The following is a 19,109-nucleotide window of genomic DNA, read 5'->3' as shown; positions in this document are numbered from 1 at the left end:
ATTTGAGTCACAAAATTTGAGTATGAATCCATTCCTGTTCCGATGTTGTGATCTGTAGAATTTCTAAGAGTTTGGCTTTCCTGGCTTAGGGGTGCAGCTCAGTGGTGCGACTCATGAGCAAGGTTCTGGTTTCAATAGCCCAGCTCCACCCCCCAAATGCTGACGTATCATGCCCGACCTTTAAAAATCCTCCATGCCAGGGGCCAGGAATTTAGCTCAATGGTTCCAGCTCCTGCCTCGCAAACGCAAGGTCCTAAATTCAATCCCCAGTATCAGAAAAAAAGAAAACGAGGGGGGAAAAAAAAGCCGCCAGGGCTTTCGCACTGAGTTGCTCCCACAGCCTTCTTTTTTATTTTTAGACAGGGCCTTACTGTCTTCTTTTGCTGTTGTTGTTTTTTAAACAATATATTTTGCACGTTATTTATTTTATTATATATTTATTTAGTTAGTTTTGGTACCGGGGATCGAACTCAGGACCTTGAGCTTACCAGGCAGGCACTGTAACGCTGAGGTAAATCCCTGGCCCTATTTATTTTAAAAATTAACTTTTTACAATTTGTAAAATTCTAAAGAAGAGGCCCAGTAGGTCTGCAGAGAAGCAGGGAAGGCTAAGGAAGGGAGGGGAGGCTATTAAGGATAACGGGACTAAACGTAATGAGACTTTTCAATGAAATACTGGGCTAAGAATGAAAGAGGAATGACGAAAGAAAGATGGGCTGAGGATAAGATAGTTTGTGGAGGCTGGTAAGAACCAGGGGAATGGAATGGTAGAAGAATTAGGGACCTGAGTCCTGGCGAAGCGGGGAAAGCAGCTGGCGGATTGTTAGAGGTTAGACTCCTAGGGGCGCGGATAGGGGTGGGGAGGCGCGCAGCGCATGCGCCAGACGCTCACTGCGGCGCTCCGGGGAGAAGCTGGCGGCTTTTGGCGTCTGCGCTGCTGCTGGAGCAGATTCTCTGCCTCATATTCCCTGCTGCTAATACCTCCGGGTGCCATCTAGACATTTCAGCCTGTCTTGCCGCTCTCTCCACACTGTTTTGGGACTGCCAGCTCTAAGAATTGTTGCTACGACATTCGACTAAAGCCGGGAGGTAAAGGAATGACTTAAGGCAAGGATATGACATGGAGGGCGGCGGAGGGAACTCGGGCCAGGGAAATCCTTAATTTGTGCATTCTCTGTTGACGGGAGAGAAAATGGGGGCCAGTATAGGCCTCAGACCTCCAAAAGGATGCTGAGCATCTACTTATTATTGCGAAAACAATACAGATTTTTTTTTCTCCAAGCCGGCTTGAGGCACCTGACCATGGTATTTTACCTAACTTTCTGTTTAAAGTTGGGGTTTGTCATTTGTAGCAGGTTTATCTAAGGAGTGAGGCTATCGTGTAGGGCTCATCCGAGGGTTTATGTGGAGCTTTCTTTGCCTTTGTTTAGGTAGGGGTCCTACTACATAATATGGATCTGCGGGATCACCAGCCCCTCCCTTGGGGTCGGGGCGCGTTCTGTGTCGATCCGGGATTTGCTCCGATCAGCCGTAGCGCCTTTTTGCATATTCAATTTCCGAATCCAACCGTATTAGGAAAGGATGAATGACTCATTTTGGGCATTGAGGCACAACTGTGGCAAGAAGCACGCCCAGATATCATCAGGCATATGTATATTATATATACAAAGTAGTAGCGGGAGTCGGGAGAAGAGGGAGGGTTTGCACGGTGTGCCCGGCGTTTGAGGGAATGGATGAGGAAACGCATCGTTGAATGATGGCGCTAATTTTTGAGAAGGCCTGACGTAAAGCGGGGAGGCTTCCGTTGTTGGGAGGCGCGCAGCCGCAAGGCATGGGTTGGGGGAATACGGAAAAGCAAAGACATGCATAGGGATGGCAGTGGGCAAAATTACCCTGGCAGTTTGGAGTGAAGGCGCGCATGTGTGTTTGGGACAATATGGTAACGATTGAGTCCGCCGTGGGGAGGGAGTGGCGCGCATGCGTATTTTAGATAGAATGCGCAGAAGGGAGCTAGGCGGGCGTTTGCGGATAATTAAGGTTACAAAATGGCGAGAGAGTTGGCGGTAAATTATTTTGGTTTAGCAGGGTATGTGGAGAAGCGGATCTCCTTGTTGAAGGGAATTGTCCTAGGCTGTGACCAAATCACTGTGAAGTAGTAGGCCTCTCGCTGGCGTATCGATAATGTGATTTTAGGGGCCAGGGATTTAGCCCAGTGGCACCACGCCTGCCTCGCAAGCGCAAGGTCGTGAGTTCGATCCCCACTACCAAAAAAAAAAAAAAGTTTTAATAAGGAGGAGGAAGAGGCCAGGCGTGGTGGTCAAGCTAGTAGGAAGGCTGAGGTGGGAGGATCCCATATTCGAGCCTAGCCTGAGCAATTTAGCCATGTCCTTGGCCGAGAATTTAGCTCAGTGGTTCCGCCGCCTGCCTCGCAAGCGCAAGGTCCTGAGTTCGATTCTCGGTGCCAAACAAACACCCCCCCCCAAAAAAAAACAAAAAACAATTCAGTAATGTTTTGTCTCTAAAAGGTTACTGCAGTTGGCTGTGTATAGGAAATGCATGAAAAGCACTTAGAGGCCCCCCGTTTCAGGCAGTACACATTCAAAAGGCTCTCTGAATCTGACTTTCGGTCTTGGGCTACTGTAGTTGGAGTTGCAGAACAAAGTGGGTGCGTCATCATCGTAAGAATCTGTTGGCCAAAAACTTGATTTTTTTCCCTTTAAGAACGTAGACTTTGGCTTTGTTTCCAAATGCTTGTTACCCTCGGACCTTGCGATTTGAACAAATGGCTGCCTGGGACTCATACTGTAAACAGCACTGCAAAATGAAACTTTTATGTTAGGTGCTTTTTTTTTTTTTAATAGAGACAAGCAACTTCTCCAAACTTATTCCTGTTAATCATATAGCCAACCAACAACACTCCCTCTTAGCTCAAAAGAAGAGACAGCATATGCAGATGCTAGCCCCAGGAGGCCAAGAGCCTGGTTTCTTTTCCATAAGAAAGAGCATGATGAGCTGAAGAAAATGGAAGTGATAAATAAGGCAAGTGTAAAAATCTGTATTCAATCAGTGTTTTTATTCCCTTCTATTCTTACTCTTGCCCACCTGTAAACCGAGAGGTGGTGATTCAAGACATTAGGCGCTTCCATCTCCTGGGAGCTAGCTTTAAATTAATCCTTTTTCCTTTTTACCCAAGTATGTGGCCTTGGCTGAACATGGTGGTGCACCTACCTAGTTACATTGAGTTAATCCAGTTAGTTGTAAACTCCTGCTTCTCAGCATTTTTCTAGGTGTAGATATTAAACCAGGCTTGTGTGAGGTAAGGTGGGGAGGTTGAGAAGTATATAAGTGAGAAGGAGAAAAAAGCTCATATTTTAGAAGAGGTGGTTGATTGTTTTTGTTTGTTTGTTTGTTTGTTTTGAGGCAGGGTCTCACTATGTAGTTGAAACTGACCTGGAACTCATTATGTAGCCCAGGCTGGTCTCAAACTCACAGCCATCCTCCTGCCTCAGCCTCCCGAGTGCTGGGATTACAGGCGTGCGCCACCACACCTGGCCTAGAAGAGGTGGTTGAGAATAGCCTGTTAGAGATCAGTGCCTAGTTTAAGCATGGCAGCCCCATTTTACCTCATGCCGATGTCTAATTCCCAAATCTATCTATGATCACGGATTAGGGAGACTCTCTATATTTGAAATAGCTAGAAAGCATTTAACATTTTGATTTCTAGTTTGTTCTACCTCTCTTTCTTTTTTGACACGAGATTTCACCTGGTCTCGAATTTGCCTTAACAGTCCTGGGTCAGGTAACCCAGTGCTGGGATTACAGGAATGCACACTCAGCTAGTGTTCCTCTACACTCTTGAGGTTCAGCAGCAGTAGCCTGGAGCAGCACCCTCTGGAAAGAAATTTTACATTGGCCTTTGTTAGTACAACCTGATAGGTGTTACAGCATTTACCAGATAGTATTGTAATTGTCTGTGTATATACTTGTCACTTTTCTATTATTAGTCTGTGAGCTCCTTGAGGGCAGTAATAGTGCCTTCATTGTCAGAGCTCAGCTTGGCACATTGATAGGACTCAGTATGCTTAGTGGATGAATAAATGAATGAGTCATCAACAAACATTTGTTACGGGCTTGCTAACATGATCTCCACAGGCCTGGGACTGCCAACTGTTGCTTTCAAATTCATGTGATGAAAACCTGATACTTGTTTTTAGTTATGTATGTATCTTTTCAAGTTTCTTTTAAACACTTTAATTTGTATATGTTTTAAGTTTATTTTATTAGTACATATTCGTAGTTCTAATGATTAATTGTAGGGAGTTGGTATATGTACATAATACATCTTAATTCTGGTTTTTTTTTTCATCGCCTTCCCCTCAGTCCATCTCTTGGTCCACATCCCTTTTGCAAAAGACCTATATCCCTGTTTCCTAATATCTTTTATTTTGCTTGTTATTTATTTATAGTTTGGGTTTCCCATATTAGAGAAATCGTGCTATATTTAGCTTGTATGTCTTGATTTTTTCACTTAACAATATGGTCTCAAAGTGCATCCGTTTGCCTACAAATGACTCAAGTGTATCTTTTTTGTTGTCGTTTTATTTTGAGACAGTGTCTCCTCATGTTGTTTAGGCTGGCTTTGAACTCACTATGTAGCCCAGGCTGGCCTCAAACTCGAGGCAATCCTCCTGCCTCAGAGTCCCAAATGCTAGGATTATAGACGTGTGCCACCATGCCCTTTTCAAATTTATCTTTCTTTATGGCAGAGTAGTACTCCATTTTGGGGGGCACATTTTCTTTATCCATTCATCTCTTGATGGACATAGAGGCTACTTCCAAGATTTAGCTATTATTAATTGTGCTGCTATAAACATGGGTATACATGTGTCACCATTATATAATGTCTTTACCTCTTTGGAGAAGATAGCTAGAAGGGTTATAGTTGGATCAAATGGATTTTTTTTTCTTTTTTTTTTGTTTTTCTTTTTGGTTTTTTGAGAGAGGGTCTCACTATGTAGTTCAGGCTGGTCTTGAACTTATATAGCTCAGGCTGACCTCAGACTTGTGGCAATCCTCTTCCCTCAGTCTCCCCAGTTCTGGGATTGTAGGCATGTACCACTACACCTAGTTGGTCTATTCATTTCAATTGCCCGGTTTTTGATTGGGTCCTTTATTTTGGAGAATGAAAGGTTTTTAGTTTGTTATATATTCTAGATGTTAGTCCTCTGAGGAATAGCTGGTAAAAGTGTTTCCCATTCTGTAGGTTGTCTGTCCCCTGGGTTGTATCCTTTGCTGTCCAGAAGCCTTTTATTTTGATATAATCCCATTTGTTGATTCTTTTTATTTGTTTGTTTTGAGACAGAGTCTCTCTATGTAGTTTAGACTGTCCTTGAACTCATGGTTTAATCCAGGCTGGCCTTGAATTTGGGGTGATCTTCCTGTCTCAGCCTTCTAAGTACTAGGACTACAGGCATGTGGCCACCATTCCTGGATACATTTGTTGATTCTTCATGTTTCTTGTGGAATTGGAGTTCTGTTCAGAAAGCTCTTGCGTACGCCTATGTCTACAAGAGTTTTATGTATTGTATCAAGCAGCAGATTCTGTTTGTTTTAACATTTATATCTTTGATGCATTTAGTTCCTTTCTTATACATATTCCTTTTTTTTTTTTTTTTTTTTGGTACTGGAGATCCTTGTGCTTGCGAAGCAGGCAGTGGAACCACTGGGCTAAATCCCCAGTCCTCTTATACACATTCCTTTTATTTCTTTCTCTTGACTGATTTCTCTGACTAATGTGTGGAATATTCTGTTGAATGGGAGTGATGATATTGAATATCCTGGTCTGAATCCTGATTTGATTTTATTTATTTATTGGTACCGGGGATCGAACTTGGGTCCTTGCGCTTGCCAGGCAGGCAGCAGAACCACTGAACTAAAACCCTGATTTTAGAGGGAAAACTTTGAGCTCTCTATTTAGTTTTATGTGATGTTTGCAGTAGGTTTTTTTTGTTTTGTTTTGTTTTGTTTTTGTACTGGGGATAGAACTCAGGACCTTGTGCTTGCGAGGCAGGCAGGTGGCACCACTGAGCTAAACCCCTGGCCCTTGCAGTAGGTTTGTTTTTTCGTTTGTTTTTTGGTTTTTTGATAGGGTCTCACTAATATAGTTGAGACTGACCTGGAACAGGTTTTTTTGTTTTGTTTTTTAATGAATACCTTTTATGAGAGTGAGATAAGGCCCTTCATATCTGTTTTCTTCAGGGTTCTTACCATGAGTGGATGTTGGATTTTGTTAGGCTTCTGAATCTATTGAGATGATCATGTGATTTTTGTCCTTACCTCTGTTTATGTGGTATATTACATTTATTGATTTGCATATGTTGAACCAACTTTGCATCCCTGGGATGAAGGCTGCTTAGTCATGATGTATGATCTTTTTGATGATTCATTGCATTCTGTTTGGCAATATCTTTTTGAGCATTTTTGCATCTATATTAATTAAAAGGATAAACCTGTTGTCTTTTTTTTTTGTGAGTCCTTGTCTGGTTTTGCTATTAGGGTAATGGTAGCTTCCAGGAATGACTTTGGGAGTACTCTTTCCCTTTCTCTTCCAGTAAAGATTTTGAAGAGTATCAGTGTTAGATCTTCCCTGAGATTCTTTCAGAGTTTTACAGTAAATCTATCGGATCTGGGGCTTTTCTTATTTGGGGAATTTTTTTTTTCAATGGTTCAATTTCATTGCCTGTTATTGCATTATCCATTGCCTGTTATTGGATTATTCAGGGTTTTATATTTTCTTGGTTCAGTTTTGGTAATCCATATGTATCTAGGGATCTATCCATTTCTTTTGGATTCTTCAACTTATTGGAGTATAGGTTTTCAAAGTAGTTCCTAATAGTCTTTTGGATTTGGATGGTATCTGTTGCAATTTCATTTTTTCATTTCTAACTACATTGATTTGTCTTTTGTTTTTTTTCTTCTTGATAATGTTGGCAAAGGAGTTGTCTTATTTTGTTTAGTTTTTTGAAGAATGTGCTCTGATTTATTGATTTTTTTTTTTTTTTTTTTTTTTTTGAGACAGGGTCTCACTATGTAGTTAAGACTGACCTGGAACTCACTATGTAGCCCAGGCTGGTCTTGAACTCACAGTGATCCTCCTGCCTCAGCCTCCCAAGTGCTGGGATTACAGGTGTGCGCCACAACGCCCAGTTGATTTTGTTTTATGTTTTTTTTTTTTTCGTCTCAATTTCATTAATTTCTGTTCTGATCGTTATAATTTTGTTCCTTGTACTAGCTTCACATACAGATTGTTCTTTTTCTAGGATGTTGAAATATATCATTAGGTTATTTATTTAGGCTCTCTCTCTCTTTTTCTGATGTGGTCATTCACAGTTCCTTTCAGTACTGCTTTCATTGTGCCCCTTAGGTTCTGGTATTTGTACTGGTGTTATTGTATGATGGTAAGGACTATCTGATTTCTTTCTTGATTTCTTCTGTGACCACTGATTATTCAAGAGTGTATATTGCAGGCCAGACATGGTGGCGCATGCCTGTAATCCTAGCACTGGGGAGGTTGAGGCCGGAGGATCACTGTGAGTTCGAGACCAGCCTGGGTTACATAGTGAGTTCCAGGTCAGTCTCAACTACATTGTGAGACCCTGTCTCAAAAAAACCAAACCAAACCAAACAAAAAAGAATGTATTGTATAATTTCCTTATGTTTGCATAGTTTATTTGGTTTCTTTTGCCATTGATTTCTAGTTTCATTGTTTTATGCTCGATAATCTGCACAGGATAATTTGGGGGTTTTTGTTGTTGTTGTTGTTGTTTGTTTGTTTTTGAGACAGAGTCTCACTATGTAGCTGTGACTGACCTGGAACTCACTATGTAGCCCAGGCTGGTCTTGAACTCACAGCGATCTTCCTGCCTCAGCCTCCCGAGTGCTGGGATTACAGCCGTGCGACACCACGCCCGGCTAATATGTTTCTTGTTATACAGCATATGTTGGTTTTTTGTTTTTTGTTTTTATTCTTCCAACCTGTCCTTTGGGGAGTTGAGGCCATTCACATTTTGAGTTATTACTGAAAGTCATTGAGTTATTCCTCTCATTTAATTATTATCCTGCTGTGGATACCCTTTTTTCTCCTTTTGCTTAACTGCTTATCTTGCCAGATACATTCATTCTATTAGACTTTTTGGCTTTGTTGGCTTCAATATATATCTAGGATGTCCTTGAGAATTATTATTATTACTTTTTTGATACTGGGGATAGAACTCAGGACCTCAGGACCTTGCACTTGGAAAGCAGGTGTGGTGCCACTGAGCTAGATCCGTGGCCCCTGGCCCTGAGAATTATTTTGGAGGGCTTATTTGGTGGTCATGATGTTTTTTTTAAGGTGCTCTTTGTCATTATTTATTTCTCCATCCATTTTGAAAGATAATTTTGCAGGATTTATTAATCTGGTTGGAAGATGTTTTCTTTCCTTCTTTCCCTTTCTTTCTTTCTTTCTTTCTTTCTTTCGGGAGTCTCACTAGTTCAGACTGGCCTTGAACTCACTCTGTAGCCTAGGCTACATGGTGACCCTCCTGCTTCAGCTTCTCAAGTGCTAGGATGGAAGTTCATTCACTCATTCCTTCCTTCCTCTCTCTTTCTTACTGGGAATCAAACTCAGGACCTTGTGCTTGTAAGGCGGCAGTACCACTAAGCTAAATCCCTGGCAGTTCTTTTCTTTCAGTTCTTGAAACTTCTGAAGTTTTTCATAGGGGCCGGGGATTTAGCTCTGTGGTTCTACCGCCTACCTTGTAAGCACAAGGATCCGGGTTCGATCCCTAGTACTGGGGAAAAAAAAAGTCAAGTTTTCTTGAATGAGACAATACGGTTTTTAGGTTTGGACCTCAGTCATTGGTATTTGAAGATGTTGCTACTGTTGGTACTGCAGACACTTGATTCATTTGTGGATGATAGCTGCTAGAGTCTCATCCTCGTTTTTTTTTTTTTTCATACTGGGGATTGAACTCAGGATCTTGTACTTGCCAGGCAGGTGTGGCACCACTGAGCTAAATCCCCTGTCCTCATCCTCATTGTTTTAATAAATGGTGCCTGTTTGTAGACTCACCTCATCTATTTATTTATTTATTTTTGTTTTTTGAGACAGAGACTCACTATATAGTTGAGACTGACCTGGAACTCACTATGTAGCCCAGGCTGGCTTCGAACTCACAACGATCCTCCTGCCTCAGCCTCCGGAGCGCTGGAATTACAGGCATGTGCCACCACGCCCTGCTTCTTCTCTTTATTTTTATATGTTGGGTATAGAATACAGGGTCTTGTAACATTCTAGGTGAGCATTCTACTCCTGAGCTGCACTTTAACACAGTCATTCTTTTCATTCCTTTCCAGGTCAAATAGTATTTCTTTGGAGGACTCCACATTTAAGATTGGGGTAAGTAATCTCTGTCACCTCTGGGCTGCCTGTTGTTGTTGTTGGTGGTGGTGGTGGTGGTGGTATCAGGGATTGAACTCCAGTCTTCATGCTTAAAGTGGCGGCAAGACTGAGCTAAATCCCCAGCCCTGGGCTGCCTGTTCTTACACATTACTTTCTATTGGAACATAATCCTGCTCATCCTTTGATGTCTTTTGCCTGTGGCTCCCCAGCAGGGCTTGGGGAGTTGAGTAGCTGAATAGCTGAATTCAGTGGTTTTCTAAAGCCTGTATTTAAAAAAATCAGTGATCCTGGTTTGGATCATCGCTCAATGATGATGATTTCATTCCCCACTTCAGTCACCAGAGATCGTAGCATTTTAGAAATTCTTTTTTTTTTTTTCCCCTTGGTTCTGGGGATTGAACTCAGGACCTTGTGCTTGCGAGGAGGCAGGCGCAGATCCACTGAGCTAAATCCCCAGCCCTCATATTTTTTAATTTCATTTGTTAATGTTTGTGTCAAGATTTTTTCCTGTTTTATTTACAGGAGCATCGTCTGGTGTTAGCAGCTAATGTAGGTCCTTGTTTAAGTGATAATAGAAAATTAAAACTGAGCCATCAGCATGAATTTATAGGTGAGGTTTTTACTGGAAAATAAGAGAAAATGGGAAAGAGACTTAAGGTTGAGAAGAAAAGCTGAAGATAGCAAGGGGCGGATGGAGGAAAAGATAAGGTTGGCCCCTAATAAAGGAAAACAGGCCAGTTTTTTGAGGTGGCTTAGGGTCTGGTTGATAATTATCTCATTCCTGGTTCCATAAAGCTCTCAGAAGAGTCCTTACTGATTGAGGGGATAATCTGGTTCTTACAACATGATTGCTCCTGCTTTGGGGCACAGCCTCAGTATCGAAGAGGCTCTGCCGTAAGGAAACTGCTGTTTTAGTGCAATGACTGGGGATTTCTCCTAAAAGTTGGATGTCTTTGCAAATCTTTTTATCTTGTTTTCCTCAGGTTTTGATGTGGGATGAGATAGACTAGGTAAATTTAGGACTCATAAACCTTGTATTACTATCTTTTAGACAGACATTCCCTAAATGATTAACTGCCTGCAGTGCAGAACTGAGTAGGGATTTGATCCAAAGTTTTAAGGTAATAAAGGAGACATACAAAATAAAGGCAGGGATGCCAAGCTTTGTTCTGTTTTTAGTTATACATTGGGCATCTGAAGTCCCAAGTAAAGGGTCACTTTTTGTTGTTGTTAGGTAAAAACATCTTTTAAGGCCCTAACAGCCTCAGAAAAAAAATTCATTCGTTTAATGAGTAACAGGTTAAGGTCTGTCCCTTTGTGGTGATACCAGCAGTTTTATTTTTTCATGTAGTTTATTCTTGGAGATGCTATGATGAAGGCATCCAGGTTTTAATGATGCCCTTGGCTTTTGAAGCAAAGATCCTTCAGAAGAATAATGGGATGGGGAAGAACCCATAATATACTTTTAATGGTAACAGGTCTTGAGACCATGGCTTACTCATCTTTGTAATTCTCTTAATAATAAGGGGTTATATAAATTTCATTGAATATAGTTCAAAGTATGTGTTTAAGGGTATTCTAAAAGATTTAGGGGTCGCTGGGGATTTAGCTCAGTGGTTCTGCTGCCTGCCTCACAAGCACAAGGGCCTGAGTTCGATCCCCAGTACCAGGGGGCGGGGATTTAGGGGTGAGCATGTTAATGATATTCATAGCAGAGCTGGGTGTGGTGGCACACACCTGTAATCCAGCACTCAGGAGGCCAAGGCAGGAGGTTAGCCAAGAGTTTGAGGACAGCCTGGGTTACAAAGAGAGTTTAAGGCCAGCCTGGACTATATAGCAAGACCTTGCCTCAAAAAAACCAAAAAAACCCATACTAAAACAAATTTTAAAAGCCACAGTATTTATAGCACTAGTAATCAATATAAAAACTTACCTGTTTCATGAGTAAGAATTTGGTTAAATAAGTTTTGGGGTATTCATGTCGTAATATAAGCCATTAAAAAGAAAAAATAGTCGGGGCTGCAGATTTAGCTCGCTGGTTCCGCCTCCTACCTCACAAGTGCAAAGTCCCAAGTTCGATCTCCGGTACCAAAATAAAAGGGAAAATAGTCTTAGCTGTACATGGTGGTGCATGCCTGTAATCCCAGCTATATGTAGGACTGAGACAGGAAGATCAAAAGTTTGAGCTCAGCTTGGGGGATGTAATGAGACCCTGTCGCAGAGTAAAATAAAACAAGGGCTGATAGTATAGCTCAGTGTTCCCTGGGTCCAACTGTTCAATTCCCAATACAAAAAAAAAAAAAAAAAAAGGAATATTTGACTTGGAAAGATAAATATTAAGTGCAGAAAGCCACAGAGCAATAGTATACTTACATTTTGTTTTTGTTTTTTTTTGACAGAGTCTCACTGTGTAGTTCAGACTTGCCTTGACATCACTGTGTAGTCCAGGCTGGCCTTGAACTCACGGCAGTCCTCCTGCCTTAGCCTCCTGAGTTCTGGGATTATAGGAATGCACCACAAGGCCAAGCAAATTTCATCTAATTTTTGTAAATTGTGAACTTGAATTTGTGTAAGTACATGATAGTTATTGCAAGAGCATACCCCAAGCATTAACATGTTCTACAATTTTGGGTAATTTCAAACTCAGAATCTTGCACTTATCAGGTAGGAGTGGCACTGCAGAGCTATATCCTGGCCCTGAAAATTTTTTTTTGGTACTGGGGATCGAACTCTGGTCTGTGCGCTTTCAAGGCAGGCTGTGGAGCTAAATCCCCAGCCCTTTTTTTGGAGGGGTACTGGGGATCTAGCTTGGGCCCTTACGCTTGCAAAGCAGGCAACGGAACCACTGAGCCAAAACCTTGGCCCTGAAATTTTTTGACTGGACCAAAAATGGAGTAAAATTTGGGTAGTGAGGGGATTGGAAATTGAAGTAATTTACTTCAGAAAAGACCAGGATTGTATTGGAGAAGGGAGTGGTAGAAATAAGATTATTTGTTTGTTTGTTTGCACAATACTCAGGGAACATTGAGCTATGTCCCTAGCCCTTTGTATTTTTAAATTTCTGATAAGGTCTCAATAAATCACTAAATTGACTGTGCTGTCCTTGATTGATCATCCTCTTCCCTCTTCTTCCCAGAGTGCTGGGATTACAGTTATGCACTGGCATGCACAAATGTAGAATCACTGTTTTCTTTTTGTTATTGTTGTTTTTGGTACCGGGGCTTGCAAGGCAGGCGGATGAACCACTGAGCTAAATCCCCGGCACTGTTGTGTTTTTTTGTGTGTGTGTGTGTGGTTTTTTTTTTTTTTTTTTTTTTTTTTTTGAGACAAGGTCTTGCTCTGTAGTTCAGGCTGGCCTTGAACTCACTATGTAGCTCAAGCTGTCCTCAAATTCATGGGGATCCTCCTGCCTCAGCCTCCTGAGTGCTAGGATTATAGGCACGCACCACCATGCCTGGCTAACATCATTATTTTCATCAGAGAAAGGCAATAACTACTAATCATCTTTTCATTCTTGACGTCTTACTGCAGGCATTTCATGGATCATGGTTTACATTTATATTTATTTTTCAATTAGGCTTTAAACAAATTCCTTTTTCCACCTTGCCCCTCTGAGCTTTAGCAGTCTGAATTAATTGCTCATGGTAGAAGCTGCTTGTGAGTGTATAGACATTGCTTTACTAAATGGCAGCTTTCTTTGCTCCAGTAAAGAGATTCCATCATGGTTTTTGCCTCTATTTTCCTTCCTTCAGCTAAGCAGTAGTCTTCTCTCTCCTATGGTGAGAAAGCTTGCAGTTAGAAGACAGATACTTTTTTTGCTGCTGGGAGAAAGAATTACAAAATAAGCTCTGGCTGGCCCAGCATGGTGGTGCATGCCTTTTTTTTTTTTGTACCAGGGATTGAACTTGGGCCCTTGCACTTTCAAGGGAGATGGTGGAACCACTGAGCCAAACCCCCAACCCTGGTGCATACCTTTAATTCCAGTGCTCTGGGGAAGCTGATGCAAGAAGATCTCAAGTTTCAGCTCATGTTGGGCAATTTAATGAATTAGTGAAACCTTGTTTCAAATTTAAAAAGGGCTAGGGCTGGGGATTTAGCACAGTGGTGTAAGACTGAAAGTTTCCCTTCCACTCCCCGGAGCATGAACAGCCGAAAAGGCCTCTACGATGCTGGGTCCTATGACCCAGCGGGGCTCCGGGAGCTTGAGGAACGAGTCACCCAGGAAGGAACACACCAGGCTAGATGGTAAACAGACCAAGTAACTGGCTCAGAGAGGCAACTGCTCAGGGGCTGAGGTAGTTTTCTAGTTTTTCTAAACAAAAAAGTTCAAACATAGGTCAGGGCATTCACAGAACTACCAGAGGACAAGATTCCAAACACACTGCTTATTTTATGCAGGAAATGTTCTATGGTCACCTTTTGTCGTACCAGTTGTCCCTGGGCGGGCTGTTAGCCAAGTTAGCAATTAGCATATGAAGAAGCACAGTCTCTGGCCTATTAGCGCGGAGTCACTTTAGCCCATTCAGGTCTTACAGTGGTTCCACCGCCTGGCCGCCTGAGTTCAATCCCCAGTACCAAAAACAAAACAAAACAAAAAAATTTAAAAAGGGCTGGGAATTTAGCTCAGTGTAGAGGCCCTGGATTCAATCTGTAGTACTGGGGGTATTAAAAAAAAAAAAAGGCCCAGAGATAGGGCTTAAATCGAAGATTGCCTGCATCTTACAGAGTAACAAAAGTATTGGCAACATTAGCTACATCTAATGATAAAAATTTAGAGCCTGGGGACCAGGGATTTAGCTCAGTGGTTCCGCCACCTGCCTTGTAAGCACAAGGTCCCGAGGTCAATCCCTGGTACTGTAAGACCTAGTGCCTTACTTCTACTCCACGGAGCTTGAACATCCCGAAGGCCTCCAAGATGCCGGGCCCACAGCCCAGCGAGTGCTCTGGGAGCTGAACAGAGGAGTGAGAATCCCCAGCAGAGGAACACACTGGACTAGTTGGAAAACAGACGTTTATTAGTCTGGCCAGATGGCACGCTCGGAACCAAGTAGCTCAGAGAGGTGCCAGCTCAGGGGTTTGCAGTTTTTAAAGGCAGGCCGAGAGGGGATTACAAATACAGCAAGTGGGCAAGGGGCAGGGGTCAAGAGCAGGCAGATCTCACACACTGATCATTTTCATACCCTCGGGACGTTTGGCAGTGCAAAGGTTTGAGTAATTACTTAGTTCCTTAGTATGTAGTACAAACATTCTATTCCAATTTTATCTCTAGCAAGCAGGCTAAGGAATGTACATCTGGTTTATAGCTAACTTGGGTAACACACCGGTCAGAGTCCCACAGTACCAAAACAACCAAAATTTTTACAGCCTGAACTTTGGGTCATTGCTGAATTGCCAGATTTCTGAGTTGCTGTTTATGCTAAGCCGCTAGGGACTGGAAAATTTATAAGGAACAGGCTGCCCAGTGAGCCATAGCACTCCAAGGTAGCTGGAGAGTACATAATCTCTAGGAAGTAGGGTCTGTAGCCCCTTCCAGTTTGAAGAAGCTGTAGAAGACAGAGACCTCCACTCCTTCAGCACCCCATAAAGAATTATGAGGATTTATGTCTGTCTCTTTGGGAGAAATGAGATAGGAGATGGAGTGTGGCTTAGACTGGCTGGGAAGAGAGTTGTGGGATCCCAGCACCGCCTTTCAGGAACCATATGTAGAAGTTTTCTCATGTTCTTTTGAGATTTACATGGCATAAAAGGATGCAGACACCTTGAAAAGCTCACTGTCAAGCTCACTGTGGAGACTTTTCTCACCTATAGGCCACTTAGTGTCCTCCAGGGTTTACTTTTATCTTATTTTTATTGGTTTTACTCAAGCTAAACTTGCTTTACAGGGCCAGTTTCTCCCTCACTTTTCACTTTTAATTTTAAAATAAACTTTATCACCATCAAAAAATAAAAACAAAACAAAAAACCCCAAAGGAATAAGCTGCCTTCTTAGAAGATCCTTGGGGGTCTTTGGCTTTCCTGTGTGGTCCCACCTATCAGAGCTTTGTTCCCCCAGCGATTCAGTCTTGGCGGTAGGGGATTAGCCACTGGTATAGTAGCTCTTTGTGATCCTTTGATAGCCTAGGCAGCTAGGTATTCCCTTTCATTTGTGGCAAGGTGAGACTTGGTGTAAATTGAACTTATAAATAACAAGGCTTAGTTCAGAGCCCAGAGTTTTGTTAACTTTCCCTAACAGTGTCATCTTTTCCACCAGATGTCATCCGTTGACTAGATGAGGTTTCATTCACCTACAAGGACTACATTGGTCAGGAGTATGGAGTGTAGATTCTTTGTTGTTTTTTTTTTTTTTTGGAGACGGGATCTCACTATGTAGTTTAGGCTGACCTGGAACTCACTATGTAGCCCAGGCTGGTCTCGAACTCATAGTGATCTTCCTGCCTCAGCCTCCCAAGTTTTTTTGGTTTTTTGAGACAGGGACTCACTATGTAGTTGAGACTGACCTGGGAATCACTATGTATCCCAGGCTGGTCTCAAACTCACAGCGATCCTCCTGCCAATCCTCCTGCCTTAGCCTCCTGAGTGCTGGGATTACAGGCGTGTAGCACACCCAGTTTGGAATGTAGATTCTTAAACTGCCAGATGTAGGAAGGTTGCTAAGGGATCAAGTTTACTCTCTAATCAAAGAGATAGATATTGGCAGGAATCAGGAAGTTTAGTTCATGTGAGAGTTTCTAACACTTCGGTTATAATCATTTGGTGCATTTGTATCCAAGTAAATTGTGTTTAAAATGGGAACAAGAGGGCCAGGGGTTTAGCTCAGTGGTTCTGCTGCCTGCCTCGCAAGCGCAAGGTCCCGAGTTTGATCCCTGGTACCAAAATCAATCAATAAAATGGGAACAAGAATCTTTATTAAATAACTGTAAGCCTTAGGGCTGGGGATTTAGCTCAGTGGTGCTTCCACCTACCTCGCAAGTGCAAGGTTCCAGAGTTTGATCCCCAGTACCAAATCCCCCCAACAAAACAAATAGCTGTAAGCCTTGCAGAAGCCTTTGTAAGATAAAGAATATGATTGTTATGCTAATGTGAAAGTTTAGCAAGAGTGGAAATCCGAAGTTCATAGTCAAGCTGAATAGATGACCAAAGTGGTAAAAATACATTTAAAACTAGATCTCAAACTTTGACTCTTCCATCTTGAATGTTTCTTCTTCCTATTCTACAGGTGATAGCAAATGCTGTGAGAAACAAAGCCACTGGTGAAGGTATATTGAGTCTGGACTAGTCTGTTGAGGTTATTAGAGAATTCGGAGAGGCTCAAATCGGTATCCTATATATGCATAGTTATCAAACCACTGTGGAATCTTGGTAAGTGTCTTTGGTAGGTTTACCCATATAGTGGGAAGGGACATAGAAGGTGGTCTTAACAGTAGGCACTAAGTAATTATTTGGTGTTTTCCTATTATGATCAGAAAGCAGGTTAAAATATTCAGGCTGTACTAGAGAATAAACAATCTAATTTCCTGGGCTGGGGATTTAGCTTAGTGGTTCCACCACCTGCCTGGTAAGCACAAGGTCCTGGTTCAATGCCCAACAACAACAACAAAAATAATCTAATTTCCTTTTCCCACATTCCCATTTTTTATGGATGGGAGAATCAGAAATTGCCCAAGTTCATAGCTAGTTGGGGTAAAATATGTTTTCTTTTTCTTTTTTTGGTACCAGGGATCAAACTCGGGTCCTTGTGCTTTCAAGGCAGGCAGCAGAACCACTGAGCTAAATCCCTGGCCCTAAAATATCATTTTGAATCCAAGCCTTATTGTATCTTTTACCCAGTGCTTCATCTAGATTCTATCCAAATCCAAAAAGGCTGGTTATGTGAGACAGAAATGTTTTTATTTTACACTAAGAGATTTTTATAATGGCTTCAGAGATTGTACTTTCCAAATGATGGAAATTTCCATGGTGTAAAATTTTATTATGTATAAAATCACCTGGGGTGCTTGTTAAACATGCAGATTCCTACACTGTCATATTATCATTGGACAAGAATAAACATTAAGATCTATGTATTATTTATACTGAAGCTTCCTGCTTAGCATATTCTCCAGAGTGCCAGGATAATTTCCTTATCGTCACAGATATCTGTTGTGGAGAAGACTTGATAAGTTGTCGGTGGGTTTTCCTATTTGGCAGCAGAGAGGAGTGAGGAAAATGATCTAAGTGTGACACTTCCAGCCTTCCTTCTACAGATAGTTAATAAGTAGTTACTAAGTACCAGAGACTGTTCTATACATTAACAAAGTCCTGCATCATAGAACTGTCATTCTTGTAAGGTTGGGCAAAGGAATAAATAACTAGTAAGTGTATACTATGAACTGTAGATGTAGCCCGGTGGTAGAGCCCTTGCCTAGCACATGCAAGGTTCTGGCTGTTCACACACACACACACACACACACACACACACACACACACACAAGCGCATTAAAAATGTATAATGTATCTCAGTGTCATATTGGATTTTATATTATGATATGAAAAATTGCATTAAAATGTTTGGGTTAAATTAAGCAGCATCTTGTGTTTTGTTTCCTTCCTCTTTTCTCCCTTTTGATACCTGCTGATGTCTTTCAATGCAAAGGAGGCTGATCCAGCTGAGTTCGGGGAAGGTAATAGATGATGAAAGCATTCTTCTTCTTTTTTTTTTTTTGGTATGGGGGATTGAACTCCGGGACCTTGCGCCTGCAAGGAATCTTCTTTTTTGTAACGCCTCATTAGGTTGGGTTGTGAAGGATATTTTTTTTTTTTTTTTTTTTTTTTTTTTGAGACAGGGTCTTAATATGAAGTTTAGGCCAGGCTTGAGCTCACTATGTAGCCCAGGTTGGCCTCAAACTCTTGGTGATCTTCCTACCTCAGCCACCTGAGTGCTGGGACTATAGCCATGTGCTACCATGCCCAGTGTGAAGGATATCTTTGAAAACTGTTTTAGTGTCTACCAGATCTTCTGTGATTGACCACACAGCAGAAGAGTGGGGGTTTCTTCTCAGTGATTAAGGTAATTATGAACAAGGTAAGTAGGGGAAGAAAGGTTGATTGTGCCCTGACTCCTACCAGGGAAACTCTTAGAAACACCATTACAAGTGACAGATAAGGACTTTCAAATCCTGTACCATACTCTACATCTATAATATAACCTTCTCAATGTAGTTTAGGTAGATTATATGATTATTCAATCTGTAATCATCACTGCTGAGGATCAGAAAGACTGAAATGGTTCCCAAGTAAGTTAGGTGTCATAAGTTCCCATTTTTTGGTGGTGGGGATCAAACCCAGGGCCTTATACATGTTAAGCAATGTGCTCTACCACTGGGTTATACCTCTAGCCTCTAAGCTCCTTTTTCTATAGGATTTGGTTAAATTATGGTTATCCTTTATTCATTGTTGTCTAAGACTTTTTATGAGAGCAAGTAGTTGCAACAGACTTTATAGTCCACAGAGCCTGAAGTGTCACCACCTGGTACTTTAGAAACAGTTTGCCGACTCCGGGCATAGTTTAAATGAATTATATCCACAAAATCTCTCTCTCTCTTTCTTTTTTCTTTTTTTTTTTTTTGTACTAAGGATTGAAGCAAGGACTGGCCTTATGCATGCTAGGCAAAATACTCTACCATTGAGC

The 19,109-nt window shown here is 41.7% G+C and overlaps 1 long non-coding RNA gene across 1 annotated transcript; it reads left to right on the top strand.

Moving 5' to 3' along the window:
* Nucleotides 1-898: 898 nt before the first annotated feature.
* On the top strand, nucleotides 899-18,106 carry LOC104866939. Its single transcript, XR_002025593.2, has 4 exons — nucleotides 899-1,089; nucleotides 9,397-9,439; nucleotides 16,659-16,801; nucleotides 18,075-18,106. It is a non-coding gene; the product is annotated as an uncharacterized LOC104866939 (long non-coding RNA).
* The last annotated feature ends 1,003 nt before the right edge of the window (nucleotides 18,107-19,109 follow it).

Source organism: Fukomys damarensis, unplaced genomic scaffold (genome assembly GCF_012274545.1).
Source record: "Fukomys damarensis isolate Sample0158 unplaced genomic scaffold, DMR_v1.0_HiC HiC_scaffold_39, whole genome shotgun sequence".
NCBI lineage: Eukaryota > Metazoa > Chordata > Mammalia > Rodentia > Bathyergidae > Fukomys > Fukomys damarensis.
The sequence above is the reverse complement of the archived record's forward strand: the minus strand, read 5'-3'. Positions and strand labels throughout refer to the sequence as shown.